This window comes from Thunnus albacares, chromosome 11, assembly GCF_914725855.1.
Source record: "Thunnus albacares chromosome 11, fThuAlb1.1, whole genome shotgun sequence".
In the NCBI taxonomy this organism is placed as follows: Eukaryota; Metazoa; Chordata; class Actinopteri; order Scombriformes; family Scombridae; genus Thunnus; species Thunnus albacares.
Genome location: NC_058116.1, coordinates 1,896,164 through 1,911,303, shown reverse-complemented (window position 1 = coordinate 1,911,303; position 15,140 = coordinate 1,896,164). Strand labels below are relative to the sequence as shown.

Sequence of the window (15,140 nt, the reverse complement as noted above, 5' to 3'; positions counted from 1 at the left end):
ACAGATGATAATAAAACACTTCAGTTTATTACCTACATTAGTAATATTTTTCCCTAGGGGGATCAATAAAGCTCATCTTAATCTTATATTAATAATAATAATTAAAAATACTACATTTTAAATATTAGAAATCAACTAAAATCATGCATCAGCTCTGGTACTGCTACAGTGTTGTAGAATCCTTGGCAAAGTTTGTCTTAAAACCAAAACATGCTCATCTGATTTTTTCCATTGTGAAATAAATAATAATAATAATCATGAAACAGTGATTTTTTCCCAACTATAATACTACTATCAAAATCTATAACTGTTATAATCCTACCTGTGAATCATCTTTGCCTGTTTAAACTGGATTCTCCATGTCAGTGTAAACATGACTTTCTCTGCGTTTGTATTTGGAAATCATGACTCTAGCAGCATGTTAGCATGCTAGCAGTATGACACAACCACTGAAGAAACGTGCCAGTTTAGGGGTTGTTACTTCTGAATGGTGACTTATAGCAATCTGTGCAGCTGCACATATGTCGCTATTCTGTCTGCAATTTTCTGTCGCTAATTTTTATGGATGTAGCTTTTTAGCTAGCTATTTAGTAAGATGATGTCCCCACTCTTAGTCCCGCCTACACAGCTGTGATTGGCCGACATGGCTGAGCACCTATCTGTGTTGTTATCTGGTGTTTAATGAAGATTCCAGCCTCACTGCTAACATGGCTGTAGACTATGGACTAGTCGTATTGAGGAAAGCCAATGGAGTGAAGTGTGTATGTGTCACAGTGTGTGAGTGAGTGTGTGTGTCTAGGATGTGTGGTGTGGTTGGGGGGTAGGGGCGTGTGTGTGTAATGCCATTGTTTTCTGGATCGTGACATGACTGGCAACAACGAAAGCAGCCCAATGAATGTCTCGATAAAAGCCAGCAATGAAAATGTGACATGATCTCTAACCTCCTTTTTGTCATCAAAAGAACAACCCGTCTCTCATCTTTTTTTCTCCTCCTTCACTTGAATAATGCATGATTTCATTTGGAGCCCAGCATTCCTCACATTCCTCCTCACTTTATCCCTGCAGCCATTCCTCCTTGGTATGTTTATATTGTGATGTGAAGGAGTGAATGATGGCTGCAGCTGCTGCAGCACCGGCAGACTCGCACAGAATACATTTGTGGTGGCAGACGAAGAAAACAAAACAGTTGAACCTTCTGCTTGAGCTTGTGTGTACAAGTGTAGAATACTGAGCATAAACATGTGTGATTATGTACTTCTTTGGAGGACAGAGCCAGAGGTGTTTGCAGCCCAAATGTTTAACATGCACAGTTTATTGCCCCTGGTCAGCAGCACACTGCTCTACATGTTTGGGCTTCAGGCTGTATGGACCTCAGGCCATCAGGAGCTCTGGCTGCAGAGTGCTGACAGCTCTAACAGTCAGAAAAGTGCAACATAATGAACATGGTTTGTAAAAAAGAGCAGAGCTGGAATGTAATACGTCCTCTCAGTGAGGCAGGCTGTGTTATTTTTAGCTGAAAGGTGAGACCATTTACACCATTAAACACTTATTTAGTATTTCATACACTGTCCTGAACAGTAGTCTCTGTGCACAGACACTGTAAAATAGTGCGGGTAAGTTAATTAATCCATTGGTTGATTGACAGAAAATAAATCAATAATCACTTTATTTGTAGTCATTTATCAAGCAAAGAAACATTTGCTGGTTGTAGATTCTCAAAAGTGAGGATTTGCTGCTCTACATCATCGCCCCCTTTTAGAGCTGCAACAGTTAGTCAATTAATCAACTAGTTGCCCATTATTAAACTAATTGCCAACTATTTTGATAATCGATTCATCTTTTTCAGTAATTTTTTTGAAAAAAGCTTCTCAAATGTGAATGTTTTCTGGTTTCTTTAGTCCTCTATGACAGTTAACTGAATATCTTTGAGTTGTTGACAAAACAAGACATGTGAGAACATCATCTTGGGCTCTAGGAAACAGTGATTGAGATTTTCCACTAATTTCTGACAGATAGATCAATCAACTAATTGATTAATTGAGGAAATAGTCGACAGATGAATCGATAATGAAAATAATCGTTAGTTGCTTCCCTTTCAACCAAATAGTTCCAGAAACTATGGAGTCTCTAAAAGTGCCTTATCGAACCATGATTAACCAGATGACACTGATGATGGATTAAAAATGGCGTTTGAGACACAAGATGTGAGGGAACAACAACACAGTTATCATCCTGTTTGTATTTACTGATGCATTCACTCCTGGTTTAGTTGGATGTAATGAAGAAATAAAATAAGGAAGTTAAAACTCTAGAGCACCCGTTTCCAAAGTGGTGAATCTGTGGAGTGTTTATGTGATTCATTTCTTCTTTAGAAAGTAAGCTCAATAAAAGACTAACAATTGAATGTTTCTCTCATTTGCACACACTGTCTTCTGCATTGTTCTCACACTTTGTTCTCCTGATTGCTGCTCTCATTCTTTTGCTCTTCCTCTTTATCTCACTCTTCTTCTTAGACTCAGTTTTTTGTCTTCAATTTTGTTGTCTGTCCCTCATCCTCATATGGATTATAGTGGCACCCACTGATGCTTACTGCGTGAATAAAGCTGGACACAAGATGTAGCAGCTGCAAGGTTTGTGTTTGTGGCACCAGGAACTAAAGCGCTGTAGCCAAAATTAGACCCTGAGTCCCAGAAAGAGTTCCTGGGTTACTGGGAATATTGTTGTGGTTGACATGGGCTAGTTGTAAACTGAACATATTTGGGTTTTGGCCTGTTGGTTGGACAAAATGAGTTATTCACCCTCTGCATTTTTCACTATTTTGTGAGATTTAGACTGAAAGATGAATTAAAAAAGATAACTGACAGACTACTATATTTAATGGTTAGCTGTAGCCCTTCATGCAAAAACATTTCCATAGGTTTTTTTTTTTTTTTTTTTTTTTTACATTTTATTTCAGTGATGATGATGATGTTCTGGGGGATGGTTGTGAAGTGCAGCTCTCCAGCTGTACAGAAAACGTTTCTCTCTGACAATGTGTACTCTGCAGTATGGCTCCGCCTCGCTCCAGGACATGAGATACTGGAGCTTTGTTTCCAAACACTCAAGGCCTCAGCACTGTTGACTCAGTGTGAGAGTGTTTGTATTCTTACATCTCTCACCGAGCTGCAGCCTGAGAACACAGCATCTGGGTTTCTCTCGTTATCCCATGAATTCATGAGCTAATTCAAGGCCTGCAAGCTCGTTCAGCTCACACTCGTCAAATCCTAAATCCTCCCTCGCTAGAAAGAAATGCACTCTGCGTGTTTGCGGCTCGGTCTGTGAGGCAGGGCTGGGATCAGTTTAACTTCTGTTCAGTCCATATGTGGGTAGAAAAGTAGATACTGAATGTTTGCTTTGGTGTGTTGTTGTTGATGTCAAAATCAGAAACAGATGAACAGGAATAACCTGATATTGAACTGCAGCGATTCACTTTAAGTACATCTTTTGGTTTTTATCCGCTGCTTTTTATTTAGATAATTGATGAAATACATTTAAAAAGCTGTGCTTATGTAAACCACACTTAGGCTAAGTTGTCCTTCTCTCCCTACTGTCATGATCTACAGTATGTGTAATTGTATATATAGAAGTATTCTACAGTAATATTAATTACTGTGGTTAGTATAGTGTTTCACATCAGAATATACTGCGTATATATATTAAGCCAGTTCAATTGCAAAACACAGTTTTCATGCAAACTCATAACTCAAGATGCCTTTGAGCAATCCTGATTAAACTCACTGGAGACATCCCTCGCTATCTCCTGAACATACACCCAGAGTTTCATTCAAATCGGATGAAGGGGAGACAAATGGTGGAAATTTGAGTGTGCAGTTATTGAAATGCCACAAGGCTTTGTGATGAAACAAGTGTGTGATCAGTCTCTCTCCTTTAAACAGAATTCAATTAGCTGAAGTGACTTCATTCACCTTCATGAACCCTGAAACCCGCTTGTAATTTTGGCTAATTTAGCTGCTTCCTTCTGTTGAGCGCAAAAAAGCTTGGACCTGCAAATTGCTGCTTGCAGCTGTTGGATCTGGGAGGAGCATGGCTGGTTATCAGCATGAATTAATAAAATGAATTAATAATATAATGATGAATGATAATTAATAAAATTATTAATCTGAATTAATAATAACGGGGCAGCACCTGGACACCGGGACCAATAACCAGACAGTGAGGTAGTCTCATAAAAGAGTTCACCTAGAATGCTAATATCTGAGGGATGTCAACATTCACAGGTGAATGAAGAAGGTTTGAGTTCAATCAGTCACTTTTCACGATACATAAGCACAATAATAGAAGACTTCTCTTTTAAATATACAACAGTGTTTATTAAAAAACAGCAAAGTTAACAAAGTAAACCGATACTTTGATCAATAAATCACTATCTTAAAATCTACTTCTGCCTAAGCAATAACAACAGCTATGTACAGTGAAAACACATGCAAGCGGGAGCGTGTGTGTGTGTGTGTGTGTGTGTGTGTGTGTTTGTGGGCAAGGTGGCGTGAAGACGTGAAGAGGACATCCCCGTGAGATTCAAGATGGCGATTCAAGATGGCGGATGTGATCTCATGAGATGTTGTCACGCAATCTCAAGGATGGTGGACGTGATCTCAGGAGATGAAGACACACGAGAATCAAAATGTTTGGAAAATGTTTAAAAAATGATTTGAACACATACAATATGTATCAAATGGAAGGTCAGTTTAAATGTTTTAGATTCAACACGTCTGATGTGCAACATATCAGCCACATCACATCATTTGATGTACACCATGTTAATGTACCACACAGACAAAGTAGTCAGTAGCTGGGATGTACTGATCAGAGAAATGTATGAGATCAAATATACACTTTTATGGAGAGTTGATGCTGAGTGTGTGTGTTTGTGGGCAAGGTGGTAGATGTGAAGAGGATGTCCCCGTGAGATTCAAGATGGTGATTCAAGATGGCGGATGTGATCTCATTAGATGGCTTCACTCAATCTCAAGGATGGCGGACGTGATCTCGGGAGATGAAGACACACGAAAATCAAAATGCTTATGTGGCCACGTGAGGAAGTCACATTACGTGAGAACCAAATGGCAGATGTGACTGCGGTGTTTCGGTTAAACAACAGCAAGATGGTGCTGACCGGTGGTCGGCGTCTCTGCACTCACCCAATTCAATTTATCAAACACACGTGTCCAATGGTAGATAACGAGGGGTAGAGCGGCACTGTGTCCCACATTATCTGACTGTCAGATGTGTAAGAGAGGTGTATGTGTTGTGTATATGTGTGTGTGTGTGTCTGTGTGGGTTAGTGGCAAGAGAGGGAAGAAAAATGAGGAAAAGTGACTGTGGGAGGGAGAGAAGCGGTTACTTTGTCCATAGAAAGTGCACATATGGACGGCAGTCTGTAATGCCCGTTGTCTGATTTTCGATTGACAAACAAATTACTTTCTCACTCATGGTGACACAGCAGTCCCAAGTGGGACAAACACAAAACAATCTAGCATAGTTAACACAACTAAACAGGCAGCAAACTTTAACTACTCTTCAGACTATAGCGGAACAAAGGGTTTCGGCAGCCCGTTCACAACAAACAACAATAACGCAAGCAATATAGCTTAAAAAGCTAAAAGCTAACAACACACAGTATAACACCGTCTCTGCCCAGACGTCGCGGCAACGTTGGCGGCTTTGATGGCAGCTGAGCCTCATTTGGCATTGCGGAGAAAACAGCGGAGCCAACTCAGTTAAAGAATTCGTCTCTGTGGAGAAATCCTTTCTCCCTTCTGGAGGCAAATTGAGAGCGCTGGGTTGCAGCAGCGGTCTGTCTCTTGGATCTGGTGAATGTGTTTGGTTGAACACAGGGTGAAGTCTCAGCTCATCCAGCGAGGGGAGGCTCTTCAAACTCAGCGAGGGGAATTACACGTGCATGGGGTTACCTCCTTGCGTAGTTACAATGGGAAGGCGAGGATGTCTGTCTGCAGTCGATACTTAAAGCTGTTGTGACGTCACGGCTGTGTCGCCATGACTTCCTCTGGTGTTGGAGCATCTCTGCCAATGAGAGACAAGAATTTGGGGCATCCCACAGATTTAACACAAAGGTGCAAACTGAGCAGTGCATGATGGGAGATGGAGTCCGATTTGGACTCCTTTTCTTTGACTTGGCGCCCTTCTTAGTTATCAGGCTTTGTGACTGCGTGCAAGCCGGCCTTCGTGTCATGCACACGGGAATGAGGCCCGACACAGCTACATTTCTTATTGTTGTTGTGTTTCTTCTTTGTCTTCAGTAAAACACTGCACTACTGCCACCATCTGTTTTGTCAGCGATATGACAGCATTTCTACAGAGCTCGGTTTCCCCCGTACAAACTACAATGCCGAGCTGACGTTTTCACATTTACCCACTCTGGAGGATGTTTTGGAAAAGCTCCATTTTTGGGGGAGAAAAAAACTGTTTTAGTCTGGACAGAGGGCCAAAATGGAGAGAAAAAGATGCGTTTATGAATTCAGCTGGTTTAGTGTGGACATGGTCTGACTCCCCAAGTGTTAAACCAAAAGTAAAACTTAGTTTAAAAGGGCTTTAGTAACTTTTGCTGAACATTGCCCATTTTGACCACAATTGTGGGATAATGATAAATGCTGAAACTAACTGTAACATCAGCACAAGTAGAGAAGAGTTATAGAGTCACTGAGCAGACCCGCTAATGTTGCTTATAAATTTAACTTTTCATTTGTAAGAGGAAGAATTTGTTATTTCTTCTTTTTAAAGTTGCATATCCTCCCTTTAACTGTTTAGAATAGTTAACAAAAATCTCTTGTCCCTTATGTGAGCAGCACAACTCAAATGACAGCTCACTTAATTACAGTTTGAATGTTTCGGATGCATTTAATTAATTTTCTAGGGGAAGGATAGGGAGCAGGTAACCTGAACAGCAACATTCAGAATGCAATATTAGGTCATTTTATATTATCTGCTTTTTTGGATTTTGAAATTAAAAAAGCAACAAACTCACTTTATTACCTCTTTAAAAAATTATTAGAACACATACAGTATGGATCTAACGGAAGGTCGGTTTAAATGTTTTAGATTCAACTCAATTCAACTGGTGTCCAACATAGCCACATCACATCATTTGATGTACACCATGTTAATGTACCACACAGACAAAGTAGTCAGTAGCTGGGATGCACTGATCAGAGAAATGTATGAGATCAAATATATACTTTTATGGAGAGTTGATGCTTAGAAATAGGACAGTGGAGTGTCCTGATGCAGTGACCTGTCTTGATGCTGCCAGTGAATGGGCACATATGCAAAACAGTGGGTTTGCATATGCATCGCCTGTGTGTGTTGCTCTTTAGTCTTCTTTAGTCCTATTTCAATGATTTTGGATCAGATATTTCCTGATTTGAATCTTTATTTTATTACTGTTGTACTGTGTTTAGTTAAAGTTCCTGCATGTGTAAAGGTTACATTAAACTGATTTATTGTTCTGATATTCTGATGATCTTTTTTGTTGTTGTTCCTTAAGCATCCCTCTTAACTGTGAGTGAGCTGAGGAGAACAATGTGTTGAAAGCAGTGCTTTGAAGGAAATGTGGCAGGCAGGGAGAGTCAGCAGAGATTTGGCTGCCTCTCATCACAAAGGCATTTCCTCCTCAGCCACTTCCTGCTCAGGAGCAGTCGTCCTTAAACTCACAGCAGACTCTGCCTACACTGAGGGCTAATATGGAGCCAGTTGTTCGGTCATCAGGATGCTTTTATTGCTGCAGGGTGAACATCGTTGTGTCTTTGACCTTGCACAGTGACCAGTTTTATAGCCCGAGTCTCATTAATGCTCATCCTCTGCAGTCTTTTCATCTATCCAGATACACAAAAAATATACTGTCCTATTAATGTATCAACATGATGTGTCAGGAGGTAGGCAGGGTCTGTTTATAGTACCAACCCACCTCATCATTCTTGTAATTATGATGCCAGTAATGTTCAATGTACAGTATAATGATACAGTGTTTTTAACTAGCTTACTTTACACATGAGGGTTATCATTGGGCTGTCAATCTGTTCAATAAACAAAAGGACTTACTTTGAAACAGTGATTCTTCTACCTGCTTACATTTTAAATGGAAGTATTTTGCTACTACTTGATGGATTGCTGTGAAATTTTGTAGACATTCATGGTCCCCAGATGATGAATCCTACTGACTTTTCTTCTGGTGCCACCACGAGGTTGACATTTTTAGTCTTAAGTGAAATGTCTCAACAATAACAGGGATTTATTGCTAAGAATTGTAGGACTAACTTTTTTTTATCTTGTGTCATTAATTCTAAATTTCTATTTGTAAGATACTTTGGTTTATGACCAAATACCAGCAAAACTAGTGACATTCCCATCAGCCTCAGCTGTACTTTTTGTTAAGTGCTAATTAGAAAATGCTACCATGCTAACACACTAAAGTAAACACTTAACCAGCTAAACATTACCTTGTTAGCAGTTGTTGAGCTGAATGCTACGTGCAGCCTCCCTGATCTGCTAGCATGGCTGTCGACTCTTATGGTCGGTTTATAGTAGATCCAGTGTTTCCCTTAGGTTCTCCTATGGGGTGGGGGGTCGGGGGGTGGGGGAGGGGCGTATTAGCTGCCACACATTTCTCTGTTCTCTATGTCTCTGTTAAGCGTCGTCACGTTAGGCTAACCCATTGTTGCTAACTTTGGAGCTAACCCCCTTCACTTTTCCAGCAGTTGGGGAAACAACAGACGTGACTTTTCTTGGTCTTGAGAAGCTGCAGCATTTATTAACTGACACACTGTTGTCTGTACTGTACATTTACTGCCAGACTGACGACCTCCTGCTAACCTTTTCCTCTGCTCCGCTCATATTCACTGTCAATTTCCTGATGCTCGCTCTCTCGCTTAGCCACTCACTCGCTACGCTACCAAGAGTTTCTCAGGCAACGACACAGTTGTTAACTCGTGTTTCATAACAGCGCTGCTCAGAGGCTCCCAAACGCTGTTGATTTCTGAATGAATGGATATTTGGCATTAATTTAATTTAACTTGCGTCAAATTCTTCATCTGTTTACTAACACAGACACCAAAGAGCCAGTTATATGAGTGGCTGAATAAGTGGACAGCTGTTCCATTAGCTCTCCTTAACTTTTTGACAGTCAGCACAAAAAACATTTATTGCATGTTGCAACGAAATAAGTTGTTGCGTTAGGTGTTTTTAGGTTTTTATAACCTTCAGATCTGTTGACAGTGTTGCAGACACATTTAAAGAGAAAGCAGAAAACCTAAAGATATTTTAGAACCAAGACCCATAATGACATCTCATGATGTCTACACCTAAAATGAACCTTTTAACATGTTGATGTAGCTTTCTTTGTTTTCTTACATGATGGTGAGCACCTCATGTTCCCAGTCAGAGATGCTTTGTGTTTTCACTGCAATCTGTAATAAAAAACTATTTGGCACCAGCCTTTTCCTGAGGAACATCCACCCCCGCAGGAAGTGAACTGCTGAATAAAAGGAGTGGCATGGATGACGACTTCATAGAGGACTTCCTCTGCAGGCACCGTGAAGGGAAGTCTGAGTGATTTTTTTTGAGACGAGCTGTTCTTCCATGGCAACTGCAGAGAATTGAAGTGTGGAAATTGGCTTATAGTGCCTCAGCAGGGTCAACACGCTACCACTTCTGATGCCCGCTGACAGTGACCATCTCATGGCCCAGACAGGAAATGAGATCAGAGGTTGGAGAGGAGCAAAAATGATTATAATTTTATATTCATAGCTTTGGTTTGCGTTGGGAGAATCCTATCAGTCTGAAGCAGCAGTTGACGCCACAGAGCCTATCCCCTCCTACTCCTGCTGCAGACACTTAGAAGTTTGAAGTCAGATTGCAAAGAGTACTCAAAGGATTGTTTAGTCATTTTTGGACCATGTCATCACAGGTATGGTCATTCCTATAGATTAGCTTATGTATTCACTTCTAAATGAAATAAGCTACAGCCATGCTACCAGCTGTGCGAGTCTGTGTGCTAAATGCTAACATGAAGATGCTAATATGCTCACAATGACTCACAATGACAATGCTTGTTTACCTTGTTCACCCTCTTAGTTTAGCATATTAGCATGCTAACATTTGCTAATTAGCACTAAACAAAGTATGTCAGAGGCTGATAGGAGTGTTTCACAGGTATTTGATCATGAACCAAAGTATCGGACAATTTTAAATTGACATAATGGCACAAGATGAAAGTCAGAGGATCACTAAAGTTATTACACCAAAGTTTCCCATACAGTTATTTATTTCTGGCAGCCTGCCACAATAACATCATTGACCGCTACATTTTGATTTTCTAATTTTTTCACTATTTAAGACGCAGGACATTGATTCGTTAACTCTCTCTCTCTCTCTCCCTCTCTCCCTCTCTTTCTCACACACACACACACACACACACACACACACACACACACACACACAAACACATTGATAACCAACTATCTGTGAATAGCCTCTTCTCTCTATGCACAATCAAAACATGGTCATGCGCGAGAGGAAGGATTGTTGTTGGCTTTTCCCCGCAGAGAAGACGGCAGGCCAAATTCCTTAATACAATCAAACTAAAGTTCATGAATGGTTAGTATCATGAACACATGCACAAATTTGTCCAAAATTGATGCATTCAAGATAACTCTATCTGATCTGTCTATGTTCTTGACACAACACTGTCAAAATACAGCTGGGTTGTCAAGGTTAGCACGCTGTACATAGCTGCATGCTATTTGCAGTGGAGCATGGTATTATTTAGTAATAAATTTAAGAAAGTGCAGGTATGCCTCCTTCCACCGTTCAGCCACCGCCACAGATAGAATCTAATTCTGTGGGAAACACTGTCCAGAATATCATGGCAATCCATCAGATAGTTGTCAAGACATTTTAAAATTACAAATGTCAACCTCATGGTGGCTCTAGAGTAAAGGTCAGGACACCAAAGTCAGTAGGATTCATAATGTTCATCATGGGAACCGTGAACAAAATTTCATGGCAATCCATCCAATTATTTTTAGACATTTCACTGTGGACCAAAGTGGTGGAGTGACTGACAGAGCAACAGTGCCATCCCTAGAGTTGGTAGCATGGCTAAAGAAAGGAAAAGCTGATCCTTACGGAGAACATAGGCTTCCATGAAAAAGAGGAGAGGAAAATATTGAATATTAGTTCAGTCTGATTAACAGGTTAACATCTTTACAAACTGGTAGACAATCCAACACTGTGCCCCTGTAATGGCCAGTGACCAGCCTCCTCACTCTAATAAATAGTTGGCTTTGTTCATGAAATACTCTGGTCACAAATTTATCTCATCATATTTATCTACACATTTCCTCTATCTGAAGTACTTAACTCTGCATAGATTTAGTTAAGTCCAACACCGGAGAGAGCCTGATTAAGCTGAATCTCCTTCATGAGACTGGCTGCAGGTCTGCACGTACTTTAAACATCAAAAACAGACTGATGGGATTTCTGTGATGGTTTCTGATTACTTCTGAACTTTTAAGTGCTTCCAAATGTGAAGTTCCACCTCAACATCCTCAAAGCCATTTATAAGACACATTTCTGAGACTGAACATTAGCTAAATAAATAATGAATCAGCCGCTAGATCTTTCCTTTATGTTGTTGAGGCTCTGAAGAAAGTACGGGCAGTAGAGCCAAGTGCTTTCCTTTCTTGACACTGTCCTCTGAGGAGACACATGAGGCAGTGCTAAGTGTGATTTCCACACAGTATGAAAGTCTGTGCTAAATGCTGAGCAGCTTAACTCTACAGAAATGTTATTAGAGAAGTCCAAAGGGAGAGTTTTTGACATGCCGTCAGCAGAGCAGCTGGCTGAGCCTCATTGTAGCCTCTCCAAGTGCCTTATTACCAGGCAACAAGGTGCCGATTTACATGACAGAGTTTTGTTGTTCTTCTTTCTCAGATTTACATGCCAGCAGTCCCCACCCACCATTGTTCTGTGGTGATGGGAGTAAGACAGTGCAGGGTGGTCATGCTGAGGTTTAGATAGCTGCTGCTGCTGCAGACCACCCAGACTTTACATTTGACCTCACCTCACCCTCCCTCCCCCTGCTTCAGAGAGATGAGATCCAGACGTCATACTGCTGACGAGGCAGAGCACACTAACGGTTCTAACGAGCATGGATTATTGAATGTGATACTGATATCAAAGTTGCTGATAGCTAATTCATACTATTCGTATAGCACCTTTTAAACAGGCTAGTGAATACAAAGATCCTCATCAGGCTGCTAAAACGGCTCTGAGTATAAACACTGAAAATTTGCTTTACCAAAAACTTTTGTCCTGCACTTTGAAACAACTAAGCACAACTTGTTCATGCAGTAACAGCATTTCATACATGTACGTTGGTTTACAGACAAAATGAATCTGAGACATAATGGTTGGATTAACTGATCAAGAATATTTTGGTTAGTCGCGGCCTTGGTTAACTCATATTTTGGGGCAGTTCTTACACAATTTACAGTGTAAAAGCCCGACTGATAATGGATTTTGAGTGTTTTCTCCCAGGAAGTTGTTTAGCTGAGGTGGTGAGTCACTAAGATCAATTGATCATGATCAATTTAGTTTGTAAAGTTTTCATTGAAGGTTAATGCTTTGCTTGATAAAAATGTATTATTTTTCTATGTCAGTGGACGTGATCTTCATTTCAGGCGAGGTGGACCACCTCTGCTGTGGAAAATCCTGCATAAATGAGCTTTCAGATTTTTACATGGCTTTTTTTTTATGAGAGCTATTTAAATACTGTTAAATACTGTTAATAAACGTACTATACTGACCTAATAAAAGGTTGATAATCTTAGCTGGCAGGGAGCACACTCATTTTGTTATGAATGAAGTAAAACAAACCATAAGTATATTTAATTATGTAAGAATAATGAGGCTGAGACACATAACATAAAAGTGCAGCCTTTGAAACACTTACAGCACTGCAAGTTTGTACTGAGATCACAAATGAATATATTTGCCAATGATGTGGCCTTGTTTTGTCTACAATCTAATGAGGCTTAGGCACTATGCATATGCATGTGTAGGTTGATATAAAGTAGCTGACCCTACAGGTTATATCAAAATTATAATTCAGTATCAGTGAACAGGCACTTGAATGCAGCGAAGTCGGCTAAACTCCTATTTAAACAGACACACACCAGTGTCTCTGCCATCTTCTCCTCTACCACCATATTACAATTTGCTCAGATTTATTTGTACAATATAACTTTGTGCTGTGACCTCATGATAAGATCATATCATCATGATACAGTCCCACCAAAAAGTGGGATATTGTTATCAGCTAGCCTAATTTAAACTAAACTCAGTGAAAGTTTCCAGTTTCCAGTTTTTGCCCCATCACTCTGCATTACAATAATATATATCTTTGCCAAAACTGCATTTTTGTTCTAATAAAGACGCTTAATTGCTGCCAGCTGCCTCAGCCATGGCCCTGTAACAAACTTCTGCTCAGAGCACCAATCTGACCCTACAAATATATGTGTTAAATATGTATGTTAAATATATCCAGGTGTAAAGGTTACTTCATTAAAACAGAGTTTACAGCAGTTCTGTGCAATCTATGTGTAATAAGAGCATAAACATAAAACACAATTGATGTATACCGCCTTTATGCCTGCAAAAAAAATGAAAAAAAATTGACAGCCTAAAATTTGTTTGCCCTCTCCCAGAAGTCAAATCTGAAATTCCTCCACATCTTAAAATAAACTTCAGGGTTTATAGAAACACTGGAGAAAGTTTCATGCTTTAGTCATAAAATCCACCATGCCTTCCATATATGAGTTTATCTGCTCCACTAGTGATGTGTGATTCTGAGGTCTTGAATGATGCCCACATGAGAAGTAAGAGCAGATACAGAGTACATACCAACAAGAACAATAATCTCTCCTGACAAGAGAGGTCACAAACACAAGGTCACAATATTCATTATTCGCCTCACATTTGACACTCGGAGTGCTTGAGACTGCAACAAATAAAATCAACAAAATACATAACGTTAAATCCATCAGCAGTGTATTATGTAACTAAAGGTTTCTGTATTTGTCCAACTTTGTCAACTGGAACCAGGAGATCAAAACTCTTCACTGAAAGACGTTTGTTTAAGCTCGGTGAGTCAGGTGAAATCATAATATCTGCATCAATATAACATCATCTTAACTGAGTGGAGCAGTTGTGGCCTTTTGTTGGCAGTGTTGTCTCAGAACTTGCCCAGCTGAATGTGTGCTGTAGCAGTGTACCAGTAGTAAACCATCATCAGCCTCATCCTCTCTGTGCAGTGTGTCGTCCCTGAGCTGACACTGTTATCAATTATGGATTCAAGTAAAAAGCCTGGTGTCTCTCAAACCACTGTGTTCCACTGACCCACATCTGCAGCTTGTAGTTTTTTTACTCCTTTTTTTTTTTGTTTCCATCATATTTACACTGCCGACAGTGGTCTGAATATTCGTCTGCAGTTGGTTACAGTATAGAGTTTGAGTCATGTATGAGAAGTAAAGATAAGTGTGTTGTTTCGGGTGTCTCCTTTCTCCTCGAGGCAAAGCTTGAATTAATGAAATTCACAGCTGCAATCAGACAAACAGAATGTGTGTGTGTGTGTGTGTGTGTCATATTTTTTTCACTTACTTCTAGTGATATCTATCCATGCTGGTAGTTTTGGTTTGGTTTGTTCAGGTTGTGATATTTCTGTCTTCATCCTAAAACAATGTTGATGAATGGAGATTAGTTTGTGGTGCGTACAGCATTGTAAAAATTACATTACAAATGAATAGAAACAGTGTCCCTGTTAGTCTGGAAAATCCACCAAACACACTGCAATCTACTACTTTCTATAGAAAAAATAGCTCCTGTGAAAACTGTTGACAGGAAAAGGGGTTAAACATCCTGCTGCTGGAAATACTCACTGCTGCACCAAATGTGTATTAATCCGCCACCGAAAATAGTCCCAAACAAATGCATTATTTCCTCCTGTTTGAGTAACGTTTGAGAAAAAGTACAGTGCCCAGCTGTCTTACAAAATGATTTAGTCTTTT

At 40.0% G+C, this 15,140-nt stretch overlaps 1 protein-coding gene across 1 annotated transcript in view; it reads left to right on the top strand.

The window, feature by feature from the left end:
* The window catches only part of LOC122992395 (SH3 domain-binding protein 4), a 41,453-nt gene that overhangs the window by 6,956 nt on the left and 19,357 nt on the right, over nucleotides 1–15,140 (top strand). The gene's annotated exons all lie outside the window — the stretch shown is intronic.